Source organism: Rhea americana, unplaced genomic scaffold (assembly GCF_003343005.1).
Source record: "Rhea americana isolate MKP2758 unplaced genomic scaffold, rheAme1 scaffold_2, whole genome shotgun sequence".
NCBI classification, from domain to species: domain Eukaryota; kingdom Metazoa; phylum Chordata; class Aves; order Rheiformes; family Rheidae; genus Rhea; species Rhea americana.
In genome coordinates, this window is record NW_028186149.1 from 1,827,497 (window position 1) to 1,845,871 (window position 18,375).

At 39.5% G+C, this 18,375-nt stretch overlaps 1 protein-coding gene and 1 long non-coding RNA gene across 3 annotated transcripts in view; one reads left to right on the forward strand and one right to left on the reverse strand.

Annotated features, from left to right (window-relative positions):
* The window catches only part of RORA (RAR related orphan receptor A), a 384,486-nt gene that overhangs the window by 114,790 nt on the left and 251,321 nt on the right, over positions 1 to 18,375 (forward strand). The window lies entirely within an intron of this gene.
* The window catches only part of LOC146596580 (uncharacterized), a 30,502-nt gene continuing 20,710 nt past the window's right edge, over positions 8,584 to 18,375 (reverse strand). The window contains exon 3 of the long non-coding RNA XR_014895615.1: positions 8,584 to 8,621. This is a non-coding gene — a long non-coding RNA (uncharacterized LOC146596580). The remainder of the gene's footprint in view (positions 8,622 to 18,375) is intronic.

The following is an 18,375-nucleotide window of genomic DNA, read 5'->3' on the forward strand; positions in this document are numbered from 1 at the left end:
AAAACGCTCGGCTTTTGGTTGGCTAAGGAACATCACTAGAATTATACGTGCTGAGGCAGGAAGGGAAGGTATTTACTCCTTCCTAAAAAGGAGATGTGTGTTTCTTGGAGAGCTGTGTGTCCTTTTCTCCAAGTACTTCTCAAGGGTGGAGCAGGTTGATTTCTCTTCCACAGCTGCTCATGAGCAACTAGAGCTTAAATTGCTTCCTTCTAAGCACAGGATGTGGCCAGGCTTTTCTCTGGTCCCTCTGATACTAGATCTGTCCTTAGCTCAAGTTGGTGCTCAAACTGGTGTTCTTCTTGGAGTAAGTCTTACTCTTATTCAGCTTTAGTTTTGGCCCAGTGTAAGATGGATATTTTTATTATTTTCTTAATCTTGATTCCTATGCAGGCTGTGATGCAGTTCTTACCCTCTGTGGAATTCACTAAGTTACGCAGCGAAGTTCAGCCTCTTCTTTGACAAAGAATGAGGGAAAAAGCCCGTTCAGTGTTATATACCTGACTGATGACTGTAGGCTGTCAACTCGTTCCTTTATTTCAGGACATTAATAATGCAAGTCTCCGAGGCTGATCATTGCCTCTGGGTTCTGCTACGTACAAGTGCTATTCTGTTCCAAAGAATTCAGTAGTCAAAGTCCTACCGGCTGGGCAGTAACAGAGCAGCCCCTTTCTTTAAAGAAGATAAGCCAGGTTTTTCTTTCTCTGTTTAGACTGAGTCTTGCATTGTGCAGGTGTTTTTATGTCCCTGCTCCTGACTTTCATGTGTTCTCTAGATACAAGTGAAGGTTTTCTTTTGTCGTTTTAAATCTTGAGAAATAGAAGAGAATGAAATGTCTGTGCCATTCTGTCTGCATCTTGCTAAAAGGAAGGTGCCTCATCTGAAGAGAGAAAAGAACAAAACATTCGAGTACRTTGTTTTTCTCAGTTTTTGGAAGGCACAGGGAAAGAATTACTGCCCCTGCTTTCCCTAGTAGTGTTTCTAGCTGGGATTTCTAGCTCAGATTTGTTTTGCTGAGAGTTTGGAGTCAAGTTTATATATAGTTTTTGATGTAGAACCTAATTAGGCCCTGCATATCTTAATACTTTTTGYTATATCTGCATTAAAGATGGCATTGCATATATTTGCATACAATTTGCATTTAAAAGTTAGCCATGCTGTGTGCAATAATCATTTTAAGCAAGTACCATTAACAGTCAATATTGTGAATAAGCATACAAAATATATGGGCTTTTACAGTACRTTCCGTGTTCTTTGTCAAGCAGTCTTGAGAAATTTGGATTTCTTCTTTAGTATTGTTAAGTTGGTTAGGATGTTTATCTCACAAACCAGTGAGCAAGAGCAGCTTAAAGGATTAGGGCTCCTGCTGCAACTAGGACCTGTATGTGCAGGCCTGTGTCAAACAGCTCAGATCTTAACCAAAACTTACTCCAAAGTTCGAGCATATTTGGCTTGCTGCAAGTACTGAGGCCAGTGAGGTTGCTCCCATATGACTTTCCTTTCTTAGAGGTTCAGCTTGTGTCACTTTGAATTTAAATAATGGCTTGAGAAAGAAGGAGGGAAGAAAAAAATCTCTGAAAAAAGGTCTGATGTTACTGGATTTTAGCTTTGGCCTGTAAAAAGATTGTTGGACCAATTTGTTTTTGCAAATGCTGCTAATGGACAATGATGGCAAATCCTGAGGTCTTTCCAGTGTTTCCCTGGACCTGTGCTTCATTRTTCAATGTATCTCAAATTGGGAAAAGAATCTGAAAATGATGGTAAGTCAGCAAAAGAAATGAAGCAAACTACCTTAAAGTCAGACTTCTTTTTTTTTCCTGATGCTTATGCCAAGCATTCAGTCCAAGAGATGCAGATTTACGTCGTGAATAGTCAATTTAAAGACCATGCCAGCAGAAGAGCCTGTATTTTACTCAGCAAAACTCAGTCTGTGTTTTTTTTTTGCTTAGGGGATCAACATTTTTTATTTTATGATTATGTCAGAACCTTTTCAAACTTCATGAAAAGACCTTGGAATCTGCTAGTGAGTAGGCTAGTAAAGATCACACAGAGGTGTATTCTGTTTAGACAGACTTCACATCTGATTTTATCAGAGATGGAAATGAGAAGTTTGACTTTCGTACTCCTGATGAGTTGCACAAACCAGTAGAGTCAAATGCTATTTTATGTCCTGGCAGGTAAGTAACAGGAAAAATCAAGGATGAATAAAATGTTCTACAATCTCTGATCTGCAGACAAATAATGTGACTTCTTTGCATTTATTTATCTGACTGCTTTTGTCTGTGTAGAGATCACAGACAGAGCTGAGGTCTTGCAGGTTGGCAATATGATGAATTAACTTAAATATTGCAAAATCAAACTCTTAACTGGTGTTTTTTCCATTGTCTTGGTCAGGTGCCCTGGAAACATATGTTCCTCTGTCAGTTCAGGAATGGAGTGAATCATCCTTTCTTCTGCAGTAWTACCAGTTAGATGAAAAGGTGTTCCAAAGCATGCAGCCTCTTAAATCTTATGTTTCTGGTTTCTTTAAGATTGTCCCTTCTACAAACAAAAAAGAGAGAGAGCAGAATTTAACTCATCAAAGAAACTTCGCTGCAAACTAGTACACTGTTGCAGTGTGAAATTATTTGTGCCAGTACAGCACTGTGTACACTAGATGATGCAGTTTCATAAACTGGAGTTGATTAATACTGGATTAAACAYTGATACTGTATAATCAACTGGGGATGAAAGTAGCCATGTTTCCCATGCAGCTGAATCAATTACAGTGCTGTCTATACAATGCCTTATAAAATCAAATGGATTTAATGTTAATTGTGATGGTGTAGACACAAATACTTTGGATCATCAGTGATTTACAAACATTAGCTCTTGAATRTTGCACCTCGCCAAGCATGTGTGAATAAAAGCTGGCAGAAAGATAAAGAAATGCTGGGGGCAAGTCAGTGATTTGGGCCTGTTCAGAATGACAGGTTGCTTCGTGCCTCCTGCTCTGCACTGTGCTGTTGCTCTGCAGGCTGCACAACGCCTGCAGAATCCCCGCGTGGGGCCGGCAGGGCCTCCCTCACCTTGCCCTTGCAGGTCGAGGCCAGCACGCTGTTGAGAGGCTTGACTGACCTCCTGGATCTCTGATGTTCTTTTCTGGTTGTGGAACAGCTTGCCTGAAAGTAGTTGGCTTCACTGCTGAAAAAAGAAGAAATCATTGTATTGTTTTTAAGTAATTTGATTCTATGTTAACTTTGTGCTTCTTGACTCTTTTTTTTTTTTTTTTTTTTTAATGACATCTCAAAGGCAATCAAAGAGCTTTTTCCGTAGAGGCCCTTTTAAGACAAAAGGCTTCCAGAGCAGAGCAGCTTCTCTGTAAGTGCATTTTACACCATAGGAATTCTGTAAAAATAAGTTTTGAAAATGAATTTCATATCTGCCTGCTAAAATATAAGCTTAGCTTCAAGTCCTTGAACTCTGAGGTGTCCCCAGYTTGGAGAGTCCTCTTCTGAGGTAACACTTCTGCTTCTACATTTACAGATAGACGTTCTGATTCTTTGGAGGATGATATTAGTGTGTTGCCTGTCACCTCTTACATGAGGGTCTAAAAAGCCAGAGAGTGATTGTAGATCCAGCACTTGTCTTAAATGATGAAAAACTAAAATATAAGAGAATAGTGCAGAAAATAAAGCTTAAATATTGTGTTTTCTAATGAAAGTCCTTCAGATAAAGTGCAAAAAAGGGGGAGAAGGAGAGAGGAAAAAGACCTTCCTCAATAAAATAGTACTTAAAACAAGTGAGACTTGAATCCAACCCAGAATGCCCTATATGTAATTACTAGAATTGACTTGATTGTACTGCTCTTTTATTCTAACAAATCTTAACTACACTGTAAAATATGTCAGGAAGGACATGAATAGTTTGGGGGTTTCTTGCTCTCTTTCATTTGCTCCTTCTTTATCTTGCACCCTTGCTCTTATTCTCACTTTTTGCTCGTGCTCTCTCCTGYGCGTTCTCCTGCACTGTTGCTGTTGTGTGCTCTTGTGCTCGCTTGCGCTCTCTCTCCCTCCATCTCTCACTCTGCCCCCCCCCCCTTGCCGTGAATACAGAATGATTGTGGGTTTTCTCACCTGGAGAGGCATGAGTGGGTTTGGGGGCTGTTAGTTAGTATCAGTTAACTGTAGCTATTGACATCAGCTGCAAAAAACTGGTTACACTCACATTTAAACTCATTCTTGAAAATCAACTTTAGCAGCTCCCTGAAATCAATTAAACAGTTCATGGTGTGCAAATGCTGCTTTAGACTGTCAGCAGACTCAGGTGACGTGTGTGAGTTTANAAAGCTCAGACTTTGGTATGTGGTTTAAGGACTAGCAGTGAATTCCCTGGAGGAGGTGATGGGGCTGTTCCCAGAAGCCTTCTGAATATTTCAAAATTTTTGCTACTCCATACTGGACAAAATTAAGTTTTTTTTTGTTTTTTTTCTTTTTTTCCCCTAAGTTGCTCTGTATGAAAGTGGAGCATAAGAAAGAGGACCAGAGGGCCCTCACAACCTCAGCTGTTCTATGAAACGAGCAGAGGGCATAGTTTCTCTGCAGGTGATAAATGGGGTGTCCACATTAAAAAGTTCTGCTACATTTCTGACAAGGGATATGTATCGAAAAGGATAACTTGGGTACTTCAAAGTTGGGTATTTTTTTTTATTTTTTGTTTTAACTGATTTGTTTGTTTTCCCAGCTGGAGTAAATAAAGGATTTTTTTTTTTTTTTTTTTCCCTAGCTGAAGGGCTGGGGCACACACTTCTGTGAAAGACCTGGATTCAGTATCTTTATCTGAATCACTCAATGTAAGGATCTGAAACTGAATCTTCCACATCTCTGCTAAATAGCCTGGCCATAACTATTTGTTGTTCTTGAGGGTTTTTTTTTTTCTTTTAATGTAAAACTATCCAAAGACCAATGGAAGAATCTTGCATCTGTGATTGAATAACTTAAGCAACAGTTAGCCAGACGCCAGCTAGCTAAGGAGCAGCTTTACTGAAGAGGCCCTGGGGTCCAGGAGACGAGCAGAACCTGAGTCAGCAGTGTGCGCGTGTGGGGATGAGGGCCARCAACATGCTGAACGGCAAGGCAAGGGGAGCAGTTATTTCCCTCCATGCAGCAGCTGAGGCCACATCTGGAGCCCTGTGTGTGGTTCCAGTAGAGGTGCCTCGAATAGGGATCACCAAACCGGAGCGAGTCCAGCGGAGGGCCCCTGAGCACCTGACGGCCAGGCAGGGGCCCAGAGCTGCCTTCATGCAGCCTGGCCACGAGCAGGTGGAGGAGGAGGAGGAGGAGGAGGGGGGAATCCAGCTGCACCCTTCAGCTTTCTAAAGGGCGGTTATAGCGAAGATGGAGCCAGCGAGTGGGCACGAAGCAGCAGCCCCCTCTTGCAGCAGGGGAAATTCCCAGGAGATATGTGGGTGCTCAGACCCTGGAACGGGTTACCCGGAGAGGTTAGAGGTGCTTGTGTTGCTGGAGCTATTCCCAGCTTAAGTGGGCWTGGCTGAGCAACCTGAACTACACTTGAATTAGCCCGGAAGTTCGCAGGGGCTGACCTCCAGGGCTCCTTTCCAAGCTAGTTTATTCTGTGACTCTAAGTTGAATGATGAAACTTCACCAAATGTTTTCTGAAAACTGAGTGGTTTTTGGTTCAGTGGACTGGTGCTTTCCAACAGAAGTGGGAAGTGTTAGCATTTGGGTGTTTGCCAACCACCTTCACCAGCATGTAAGGAAATACGGTTTCTTTTTACAAGTACAATTGTTAAGAACAACCTACAGCATTTTTTCAATGGCATATGTCCCTCTGTGACCATAAAACACTGTTTCTATTACAATCTAGTAATTAGTGGGTTTTACTTGTTTTTACCACTAAACAGCCTTTGGCATTTAATAGTAAAGAAATAAGCACACATTGTTGTTGCAGCACATGTACTCCCAAATCTTGGAAATAGGATGGTTTATGGTTTTGTAGAGCATGTTTTAAGCATTACTAACTTTTAAAAAGGCATTACTTTGGAATCATGAGAGGTGATTAAACACAAAATTGATAATTTTTTTGTATTCATTTGATTTTAAAAAAATACAGATTGCTTGGAAATGCAATAATTATTTCATAATTGAACTACTTGACTGATATTCATTTAAATAGAACTGCATTTTTCCAGAATAGTTAAGAAATAGTAGTTAAGAAAAGTCTCACATTTTGGCCCCTATTTGATGGCTTGTTGAGTAAGTCCACAAATATTCATTATACTGTCTATAATGCAGTCTGATGCGTACTTAACATTGGGTGAATGATTAAATTTGCAGTATTCAGACAACATTCTATCCAACATGCAGATCTGTGAGGGGTGCTGATAATGGTGGCTGTAGACATTGCAAGACARTTCTAGTGGTATAACTGTAATAGAAAGTCAAAGAGTTCTCAAAAATGTTTTGCTTGTAAGTTTGTGCTCTGAAATGATAAAAGCAGCTTGAGTACAGAGCATTGTAAAATACTTTCCAGTTTGCACATGCAGTCAGGCAGTATTTTTATAAGACAGATAAGGGAGGTTTTACATAGCAGTTTCCTATTTTTCCCTACATTTAGCTGTTTAATGCTCCAAATTGTTCTATGTTCAGTTATTTAAATTTGTGTTAAAAAAGATGCTCTAAAATTGAGCTCAGGAAATGAGATAGCTGTCAGCTTATTGCATCTGTTGGGCACTAAGGCAAAATCTCAAACCTCTTTTGTTTTGTAGTATGTGGCAGTTGCACACAGAGATTCTTGTGAAAACGTTCCATGGGAGTTGAATTAGCAGCATTTGCAGGTTAGGTGTTTGTCAATCTACCTGCTTATATTTCTTTGCTTTTAAGTTATACAGACTAGTAAACTCTTCATAGTGGTCTGGCCTGGTATAACTATATCTTTCAGAGTGTATCAGCAAATACATCAAAATGCAATTTCCCATTGGGGAGAGAGTTTTTGACTGACTAGAGGCAGAGGGAAGACTCATGTCTCCTCACTCTGATGTAAAAAGAGTTTTGTTTTTCATTACTGATTAGACACCTTAACAGTACAAAACCATGTTTCTACCATAGCAGTGCTTCTGCTTAGTGAAGCGGGCTTGTGACCATGTTCTTTCTTGGCAGAACAGTCATAGAATCAAAACAGGGATTTTTACTTTGGATCTTTGAATCTACTTTTGTTCATGAGGTTTTAGTATATTCTATTGTTTAACTTTATGGCTCATGTATGATCTTTGAGCTTTGAAAAAACGCTCTGTAATCGCTTTATCTTAACTTTATCCCTTTATCTGAAAAGGACTGGAGAGCCTGTGGCAAAGGGAGTGGTTTAGTCATGAGTTCGTTTTTTACAGCTGTAGTCATGTGTTTTGGGRGTTTTGTTTGTTTTGGGGTTTTCTTGATGGTCGTAATGGGCTTGTGCTGAGTTTGTACTATTTCACAACTCATCAGGAAGCCCCTGATTAAGAAGTCCAAAATATCTTTGTGGAGTGTTGTCCTGAATTCAATAGGATGAGCCTTTTAGCCACAGAGCTGATCTACTTGTGTTTATTTGCCCTTGTTTTTGATGTGCGTATTAGGGTTTGTTAGGATCACTTTGGACCTGGCTTTAAGGAACTCTACTTTATCCTYGCACTTTGCATTGGTTTTAAAGCCTTTTCCAAACAAATGTCCTGGCTGATGCTTGCAAAGACATTTGTGGGTATCTAGGATTGTGTAGAAGCATGAATAGCCTTGAGGATGAGAAAAAGCAAGCAAAAAACCCTGCATTATGCTCATTAAAATAGTAGAAATTCATTTTGTTTTCATATTGTTTCTTGTTAGTTGATGTTACATTTTCCATTTCTAATAGCAAACTAATCTTCTTTCTGTCAAGAAATGCTGTCGGTAAGAGTGGGTGCATAATAACGAAATTACATAATGGAGAAAATCTCCGAAGGGGGTTGTTTTATTACGTCTTGCAAAGTAACTGGCCGTAAGACATACGGAGGGTCTGAAAATCATTGTTATGTCCTGGACACCCGTGAAGCAGGACCCTGCTCCATCAGRGGTTGTGCAGAGTCTTGGGATGTGGCTGTGCACAAAGGATCCTGTGWGCTGCATCTGTCCTGGAAGGGTGGCATGCAAACCTCATTGCCAGCGTGGATGGAACAGGAGCCAAAGCGTGCAAAGGTGGAGTGGGATGAAATACCAGGTGTAAATAAGCGGTGTGCATGTGTGCTGAGGAGAGATACTGAAGCTATTTAAACATCTCTTCTGGTCAAAGGCAGGAAAATACATTTCTTGTACTTCCCTTACTAATCATTCTATGCTCCCTCCTTGGAGTCAGCTTGATGTTGTGAAGACTCATCAGATTAGGTCAGTGGTCCATCTGGCTGTCTCTTGACAGCACCATTTGCAGATGTTTCAGAAAAAGTTACGAAGACTATATGTAGCAAAACAGTATCTCTGTCCCCACAAACAGGGCATATATTAGTTACCTGTACAATTCCAAGCATTTCTTCTAATTTCTTGGCCTTCGTGATACTTTGTGGCTATGAGTCCCTCTAGTTTATTTGGTTACATACATTTTCTGAATCTCCTCATGTCCTTTTCCTGTGTGAAAAGATAAATAGGTTTATAGTCTTTACCTTTTGTAAACCACTAGTGTTTTGCATATTTCTGTCCTATCTGGACATTTCTTTTCAGAATTAAGGTACCCAGATTTCATGAGTGTATAGGAAACTTCCTACAGCTGCAGTGATTATGAATTTTGGGGTTTATTCCTGCTGTAAACATAAACAACCTCTGTAGGTGTTTTTCCTAAGTGTGAAATAAAATGCTGATGAAATACATTGGTTAAAAGTGAAACTATGTGGTTTTTTGGCGGGGGTGGAGGGAGGATGTGTGTATGTTCAGGATTTTACAGTTAAAAACAAAATGCAAAAAGAACATACTAAGTATAAAATCTCTTCCACTAAAGAGTGAGGTTTTGCCTGTGGTTTCACTTCACCCTAGTTTCAGTGTTCYTCCCCTATCCTTTCCTTCTCCTACCTTGCTTTTCCTGTCCTCCCTCACGTCATACTGTGCACTGACCATCAGAGTCATTTCATTCTGGTCAGTCTGTCTTAAGGAGTCTGCAGGTCTAGACTTAAAGAGCAGGGCTGGCTATACCCAGAGGCTGAAATAGGGGAGGCCGCTTTTCTTAGTTCACAAAAGAAACAAATGCTTACTAGAGTCTCTCTCACTTTTTTTTAATTATTATTATTGTGTGTGACAGCACATTCTCAGAAATGTCTTCCACACCAAATTAGAAGCCAAGATGAGTGTTGTTTTTTGCCAAGGGAGCAAGGGGTGTAGGACTCGGAAGTCCAGGCATCTGTTAATCCAGAGTATAACAGAGGTAGTCATCTTTCTTTGGTAATATCTGTTATTAAAAATAATTGGATTTTTTTTTCCTAAAAAGACAGCAGATGAGATCAGCAAGGAACCCTTTATGCTGTTCCTGGCTTGTTGCACAGCTGTGTATGTGCAGCAGGATAGCTGTCACTTCTTCTGCAGTTAATGAGCTCTGTGTGTTAATTTTCATTTTGAGAAAGCCCTTTTGAACAGGTCTAGTTGTCAGAGACCTGCCGTAGTTTGTCCTCTTCATCTATAGAAATGTCTTTGGGTAATCAACATCATGCTTGCAGGTTTTGGCTACGGGTGTCCAGATTCTGCCTGGGTATTGGTTTTTACAGCTGTGAAGCAGGCAGGTACATGCTCTTGGTGGCTATGGCTGAGAGCACTGTTGTGAGCGACTCTGGCTCTTGCTTTTGTGTCAGGGCTGGAAGAATGTGACTTTTCTATCCCCTTCCCTTTGCTGTTGCTCAGTGTTGCTTTTTATCTTAAAATACAGTTCCATCTACTCCAGCAGTTACTACCCATGTAAACCAGAGGAAGTACCTACATAAGTCGCTACCTGTTTTCATGTGTGTCTACCTGGCTCTGCTTAGAGAAAGCACTTGAATACATCAAGGTATGCCCATATCCCTTGCTTCTACATCTGATATTCAGGGAGTGGAAGGGTTTTTGAGCTGCTCAATTAAAAAARGGGGGGGGGGGGAAACACTCCAAGTTGCTCTTCCAGTAAAGTAGTCAAGATAGAGATGTCAAGAAGGTCACAAATTAATACAGTGGAAAGCTGCAAAGCTTCTTGCTATCCTTGTGAAGTAATTTAAAAAATAGTCTTTTGAGTTTCAAGGCTTAAAGCCACTGATAATGAAGATTTGCCCATGAAGAGGCCAGCATTATGGTCACTTCTGACTAACAGCTGCTGTCTGAACCATGATGCATATGAGACTGCTTGCTTTTCACATTTGAAGAAGAAACAATGACGTTGCTGATATTAACCTATAAGTAGAAATGCTGTTTTTATGGCAACCACTATATAGGATTTATCCATACTAGAAGACATAAGAATGGTTGTACTAGGTCAAATCAAGCACAGTATCCTGTTTAGAATAGTRAGCATATGTCTAAACTATTTAATATGAAATCAGACTTGCTCACTTTAAATTCAGTATGAGCATTCTGAGGAAATGGAAACTTCCTTCCTCTTTATGAAACCATTCCTCAAATTCCTGCTGTATTCATTCTTTTAGCGCATTCAGAGGCCCTCTGATGTTCAAGATTAAATTAACGGGATTCCCCCTGCTGTTTCTGTTGAATTCAGCTAATATAATGAGTTTATTGTTAAATTAAACAAAATAAAGCCTGCCATGTGGCAGCAATACCACTGAGATCCCATAATTTCCAACTAATAACTAGTGTCTGACTACTGGGTTATAGCTTAAATGCTGCAGAGTATGTGTCTGTCAAACATGTTAAATACTGTTCAGAATAATTTTGTTTGGACATGTAATCAGTTATGAGAGCAATGTGACTGACAGAGCAGCTAACAATTTTATCTCTAGTGCAGTAAATTAATTTCTGTATGGCTTACTTGCTTTCCCCATGTGTACTTAAAAATTCTCAAAGTGTTTCCATAGTATGGAGAATGTGTAATGTGTATTGTTTTACTATTGCTAAATCTTCAGAGCCTCATATTTGAAGTGTTACAGCTTAGATTGTTGCCGCACTGAAATTATTTACTTTAATGTTTACACTAATGCAAACATGTTCAGGGAAGGGGTTAGACCATAACTTCTGRTACTACAAACCAGTGGCACCCATATTAGTTCAGCACCTGTTTTAAGCGTTTTTTTTCCTATGCGTTTTCTGCATTTCCTTTGTATCACAAGAAAGTTTGTCTTACTTTTTTTTAATTGCATTTCTTGTTTTAAAATTTGTTATTTCTCTGCCCACAACACTCATTATCCATAATCTTACTTTCTGTTGTCATCTCGTGTACTCAGGTCTCCTTTTGTGGCTAAGCACAAAAGCTAGCTAGAAACTAAATGTTTTTATATTCTCACGTTAATTCAAGTATTGGAGCCCTGAGGTCCTAGGATGATGTCTATCAATAGCTGCAAGATTTGTACTGAATGAATGTCATTATGGAGCATTATACTAGCTTGTTTCTTAATTAAATTTTAAATACTTTCTTCTTTTCTCTGCTATTTTCTGTGATGTGCCTGTATGAAACGCAAAGATTTTTAGCCTTGTTCAGACCTGGAAAAATACAGGATTGAATTTTGCTGCTTGAATTGAAACTTTGTTTTACTTGATTCTGATCCCAAAACGGTATGGACCTACTTGTGGATTTGCAAACTTGCTTGCATTTTGAGAGGATTTTAGTGCTTGGATTTTGGTCCATCACTAATTGAAATCCCATTAAATTTAATGCCTGCTTTTGATGAATTCAAATTCTGTTGTTTAGTTGGTACTTAACTCTGAGACGTGACGCTTTTACTCTTAAAGAAATGCTTGCAAGGCATGTGCCTGTGTGGATCAAAACCAGAGATGATTGCATAAGCCCCTATGAAATGAAACTGCTGAGTTACTGCTGAGGCTTGCTCTTCAAGAGTTTATTTAACATTTGGAAACTACAGTGTAGCTAATATTATTACCATTCTTTCAGGCTTTACTTAAAAAAAAAAAAAAAAAAAAAAAATCCTACTCTTCTGGAAAGTTGTTTTTCTATCCTGTTTTTTTTAAAAAAAATCTGCAAGTTAAATATACTTTATAGTTTTCTATCAATTGAGTAGCTCACATTATGATTCTTAACACTAGGAAGGTTGCTATTCCAGCTGGTAAACCATTCAAAACATTAAACACTTTACAGGAAGGTGCTTGTCCTATCTCTAAGTGGTACTAAACATTGAAGGTTTTTTTAAAAAAATTCTTACCCTCCTGCCCTTCCCAAAATCCACCTGCAGCTCAGCTGCTCACGAAGTTTCATGATCAAAATCTAAATAGGCCTAGATACAAAGAAYGAAGTGTGAAATCTGTGGCCACAAGCCAGTTCCTGTCCCGTAAACATGGGGTTGCAGAAGTCATCTTAGAAAAGAAAATGGAGTAGGATGGAATAGGAGAAGAAGCCTGAATGTTTGCATAAGAAAACTTCCGAAATCCTCTTTGTTTAAGTAAGGATTACTTGCAGGTTGTCTTCAGATGACTCAAATCCTGCTGTAAGGCTCTCTTCTCTTGGCAATTCCAGTGCAGCCAGTTCAATCAGTGTGCAAGTTTAGGAGAATAGTGCCTTTTTTTTTTTTTTTTTTTTTAATCTCTGGCTTAGGGTGACCATGGCTGAATCATTTTGCCTCTATTTGTCTCAGTTCTCACCTGTAATTTGGATAATGTTTTGTGATCTGATTATAGGAAGTTAGAAGTTGGTTTGGCTCATGGTGATTTGGTATGTAAGGTTAAATTCATAACTGCAGGATAAGTTGCAGTGACCAATACTTACATAGCTCTTATGTGGCTTCCTCATAGGAGCTCTACTCAATTTGAAATGGTGTTTCATGTGTAAATAAGTATTATGAAGTCCTTCAAGGCAAGRAGTCATTCCCCTTATACTGGTGCAGTGACAAGCGTAACAGTCCTGATGTTAGCTTTAATAAAAAGGTGTTTTTCTGGTAGAGATCTCCAAATAAGTGAAGATCTCCAAATAAGCTAGCTCAATGATAAATAARATAGTCTAAAATTCTCTGTATTACCTATCTTTGTGATCAGAGATTCAATTTTTTTTTATTTTTCTCAAAACCTCTTCCTCACCAGTTTGTTGCAAACAGCCTTGCCAAATCCCCTGCTATTGCCACAGACATCATCATTGTGTTTCATTGCTTAGAAAGATCTTTCTCTGTTACAATGATACAAATACTTACATACAGATGATATAAGCACCATACAATCTCGAAACAGAAGGATGTTTTGAATGGGGAATGTGTCACAAACGGCCATCCAGCACAGATGCCTACTGACCTCTAGAGAAGACCTTTTGTACCTTATGTGTAGCTACTCCTATCTCTTGGTGAAGTTCAGGCCCTTGAAAGAAACCCTCCTGCCTCTGCGTTTGTCAGAAGTGGCCAACAGAGGCCCATACCTCTTTTGCCTCTTACAGAGAAAATGTCAGGTCCTTTCCTTTTCCTCAGTATAGGTAGTTTTATCCTTCTTTGCCCTTGATGCTTATTTATTCCTTCTCTGTTTTTCTATTCCCTGTCAAGCCTTCTTTTTCAGTCCTTAGCAAGGATCACTCCATATAACCTTTCTTTACTGTGAAATTAGGAAGTGAGGCAAAGAAGACTTTGCGAGGCTTTGAAGGCAAGGGTGAGTCAACAAGGTTCCTATGGCTGTTTTCCCTTTTCATTCTCATTTTCCTCTTTGTGGATTTTTTTTTTCCTCCAGCCCCCTAAACAGGAAGAAAAGCAGTATAGTACCAGGTACTCCTGGAGCAACCTCAGCAGGTAGAATATGTATCKGAGCGAGAAAATGGCTTTAGTATTTATGATGACAAGGAAGAGAAGCAGATGCAGGATGCTACCTGGACTTTGTGCCACCCTTCCCTGATAAAGGCTGTTAGCCAGGACAAGGGTAGACAGACAAGAAGTTCCAAGCCAAACTGGGATTCCTGGCGATCAGGCTGCAAATATGACAAGTTAGAGACAGCCATACAGTTAGAGGTGTTACATCCCACACAGATCACTTTGAGCAGCTCAGCTGGGGAGTGTTGGTTTTATCTACTATTAAATAAGAAAACATGTCTAGCTGTAAGACAGGAAAAAGGATGGAGTTGGTATGAAGAAGGAAGGGCATGAAGAAGAAAACCCTGCTTCAAGGTAACCTTTTACCAAAGTTAGGGTTGGGAGATTGAAGAGTGTTTTCTTACTGCTTTTGATGGCTGAGAGCTGCTGCAATCTTGGCAAGTCTCTCAGGAAYGGTACAGGAAGATCTGCCATACCTGAAGCAGATGCTCATTTATCTGAGACACTGTGCTCCAGCTGCTAACAACCAGCTCAGATTGGCTTATTTTTTCACATTTGTCACAGAGCCAGCTGCATTGTCTCAGCTGTGCCTCTACAAACGGGSAAGTACAGACCCAGGAAAAGTTTGAGAGTCATTCTTCTTCCTCATTTCTTTTCCCTCTATCTAGATTTAAAAAAAAAAAGTCTATAATTCTTCTTTCTTTTGTTACCTTGAAATCTTGGAATGCTTCTAATCTCTTTTTCTGCAGATGGACACTCGATCCTGCCAGTATCTTTCTATTACACCCACTGATAAAAAGCTATGGTTGCCTTTCAGATAGGCTAAACCCCATTAGGGTATCTGCTCTTGTTAATATATAATGCCCCTATGGCCCCTGTGCTGTCCTGATGCTGCTGCTAGAAGGAGTATAGTTTCAGTAACATCACTGCATTTATGGTTTAAAAAAAGAACGGGAGAGGAAAAAAAAAAAGAGAGGGAGGGACAGGGAACCTGCACTAAGATGGCTGATGAATCACTCTCCATTGGTGTGGTGATGTTTGAGCTCAAGTTTGATGAGCTCGTAGGCCTCTTCCCACAACAGGATTTTTGTCAGAGGCGCTACTAAGAAAATTTCTACCAGGAAGGTTGGTCAAGCTCCACTTGACCTGCGTAGGAATAAGATCATTAAGGACCATTATGGCTGCTCCAGCTGTGAGCTGTGGTGTGATGTATCCATTCACTGCTAACAACAGGGTTACAGTGGGCAGATTCAGATAACTAATTCAGATTCTGTTGAGTGTCTTCCACCCCAGAGATGAGGACTGCACCACATAGAACAGCAGTGATGAGCTTCCAGTAGTAGAAGCAGTAAATGCTGCATGTGTGCAGTAGTGTAACCAGTATAACTGGAGACAGGATAACTGCCTTAACACAGGTTCACTGTTTTTGTGATCTGACCTCCTTCCCCTGCCTTGCACGTTGTGTCCGAAGTCTAGGAGCAGTACATCAACTGGCTTCTGGTTGAAACAGAGTGCCTTGGTCACTGAAAGGACATGTCTGCAGCACATGGGAAGTTGTGCCAGACCTAGGTGTTTGCATGTGACTTCATGACAGGTGCAGGCATTCCCAAAGACATCTTCTAGTTCAGTGATTTGTCTCAGGTCACCCAGTAGGTTAGAGGCAGGAATACTACAGAAACCTGCCTGGCCCCTRAATCAAATGCCTCTGGGCATTACCAAAAGATTAGAATGTGCTGAGCCTCCTTTTAAATCCATTTTCCAGGGATCAGCAGGTAGCAGTCACAAGAGTTAACGGAGTAATTACTTTATGGTAGATAGCATTTTGAAGGTGTGATTCCMCTAGTTGTGCTACAGTTAAGAGTACACTGGGTTTGTTTGGTTTTTTGGGGGGGGGGTTTAGTCTCCTTAGTAGTTTGTTAGGATTTATTTTACCTCTGCTTGGATAGTTGAATCTTCTCACCTGTGAGTACTACCTCTTAGGGACTTGGAATGTCCATTGATGTCTTAATTGTTTTTAATTAATGTCATGTGAGTTGCTTCAACCATGGAAGAGGTGACTTTGTTATGTTGGCTTTCAGTAAGCACATTTTGGAGCAGACCACAGAACATGTTTGTTTTTGTAGCAGCAGTAAAGTTTCTCAAAACACTTTTAAACACAGAATCCTTATTACTTTGTGCTCTGATTGTACGTGCTATCTCTAAGTAAGTAGAGTCAACTGGATCTCTGCTTGGATTGAAGATGTTTTCCAGGTGTTGCTTTCTCKTTTTGCCCTCTCCAAAGTTGTGTATCCATGCTGTAGTGAGGAGACAAAAGCCACTGTGTTGCTGCAGAAGTCTGTACCGGGGAAAAGTAAAATAAAAAAAATATATAAGAAAAGAGGATTGTGTCTATTCACAGCAGACAAAAAGCCCTTCAGTTTAAACAAGATTTATTCCATTCCTGACAAGGAGAAAAAGGGCTGTAGATGTCCCCCAATTTTCATCAGCTGCTCAAAAATGGAGAAATAACCATTTTGCTTTTGACTGTAAGAGAGAGTGCTCCTACCTGCTTATGTGGTTATTTTCAGAATTTCCCTGCAGATCTTTTGGAAAGAAATGCTCTTCTGTCTAAAACTGCTAAAATTTCCTGTACTATAATAGCTGATGAGTGAACTGATGGTAGACCTGACAGAATGGTAATACTGATAATGTATGGAGAGATGCACGCTCTATAGCTGGAAGAGCGGCTAAAGCAAAAAACCTAAACTAAATCATTTGTAGAAGAAAATCCTTTCACAGATTTAGGAGTATTTGCCATGACTTGCAAGACAACTTACAAGACTTGTACTGCACATAGTACTTGGTTACAGGTGCTGCAACTCACATGTCACTCAGACATASAGTCAAGCCCCGTTTTGACATCATATTGAATAGTCTTTAGACAGCTGTGTTATAATGAGACTTGATAATAAAAGATCCTTCATGTGGAGAGCATTGTAAATACAGGTACCCAGAGCTTGAGAGTTATTGGTAAAGTAGATGAAACTATAGAAACAGTTTTAAGAGKTCTACTGTGTTAGTTTATTTCCATCACAGACTGTTTGAGACTTCCGTGCCTCAGCAGCATTGATTTGCTTCAAATACAGCTTTTCTGTCCTTGAACCACTTAGCACTTTTCAAGTTCCTAATGGCTATTTTGGTTTCTTAGGTTCAGAACTCTTATCTGTAAGTAAACTTTTTACAATTCATACAGATAATTTTTTAACACAAATAATAAATTTATTTGTATAAATAATAAAGGAACTGATAAAGAATGCTTACATTTTAAAAAAATATATTTTTACTTCTTCAGTAAAGTGAAATTCTTTCAGAGGTTGTATTTTAAACAAACCTCTCTTCTAATTAAGGTGGTTCTGAAAGCTGTTAATTTTTTCTGAATGAGCATGCATTACTCAGTAATGATCTCATTCTGGACTATTCCTAAACATATTCTTGACAGTCTAATTTATGTTTAACTTTTATTGTTGTTTTCTTAAGTCATTGGTAGAACATTGCAGCAGTGGAAAATTACTCATTTACTGGCTATTAGTGATTGAATTGCTAGCCAGCCATAACACTGCACTATAATACAGCTTGAAAGCAGTTGTTAAAAGAAATGATCAAACACAGTGATACCAAGGTAATAAAAGAACCTGTTGTATAATATAAATAAATAAAGGTTGCCTTAAAATTTAAATGAACAATGATTAGAATATATGTGGGAGACTATATGGTCCTTGAGTTTCTGTATTTAAGGCAAGGTGTAAGTATATGCTAGTATTTGTAGGGTTGCAGTGAGATGTATTGGTGTCTGAGGAGTCTGCCACCTTCACTTTCCTCTTTAATCCTGCTGTGTGCYGGAAGGGGAAGGGATCCAGGTGGACAAAAAGCAGTTTCTCTTGTAGCAGAGCAGGGCTAAGTCAGAAGCATGGTAGGGGTCTGGGTCATGCCTCCAGAAGGCAGGCGGTTTGCTTGTTTTGATAGAGCCCTGAAGAGACATCCTGTAGTTATGAGAGCCCTGATTATTGACAAGGCTTTGTAGTAGGTGCCAGGAGAATTACTTGTCTAATTCCCTTTAGAAAATCAATGCAAGTTCTTTCACAGTGAAGCTGTCCCCATGTTATCATTGCTGACTGAGGAAATCGGTGTGCTTTAAGATTCAGCACAAGGGAGAAGAGAGATAAAAAAAAAAAAAAAAAAAAGTTGTAAAATGTTAGTTACGTGTAAACATGAAATAAGTCTGTGCAGCTAGCAGAGCAGACAGATACTGCCTCTTAGCGATATATACACGTGAAAGAGCAAAGCTCAGTGTAAATACTGAACTTTGGGAACTGCTTACCAGCTGACTAGTTTCAGAAATCTGTATAACTTTATATATAAAGTTACATGCAAACTGATCTTAAGGGATTGGCAAGGAAAATTAAATGATCACAAAGCTAATGTGGCTT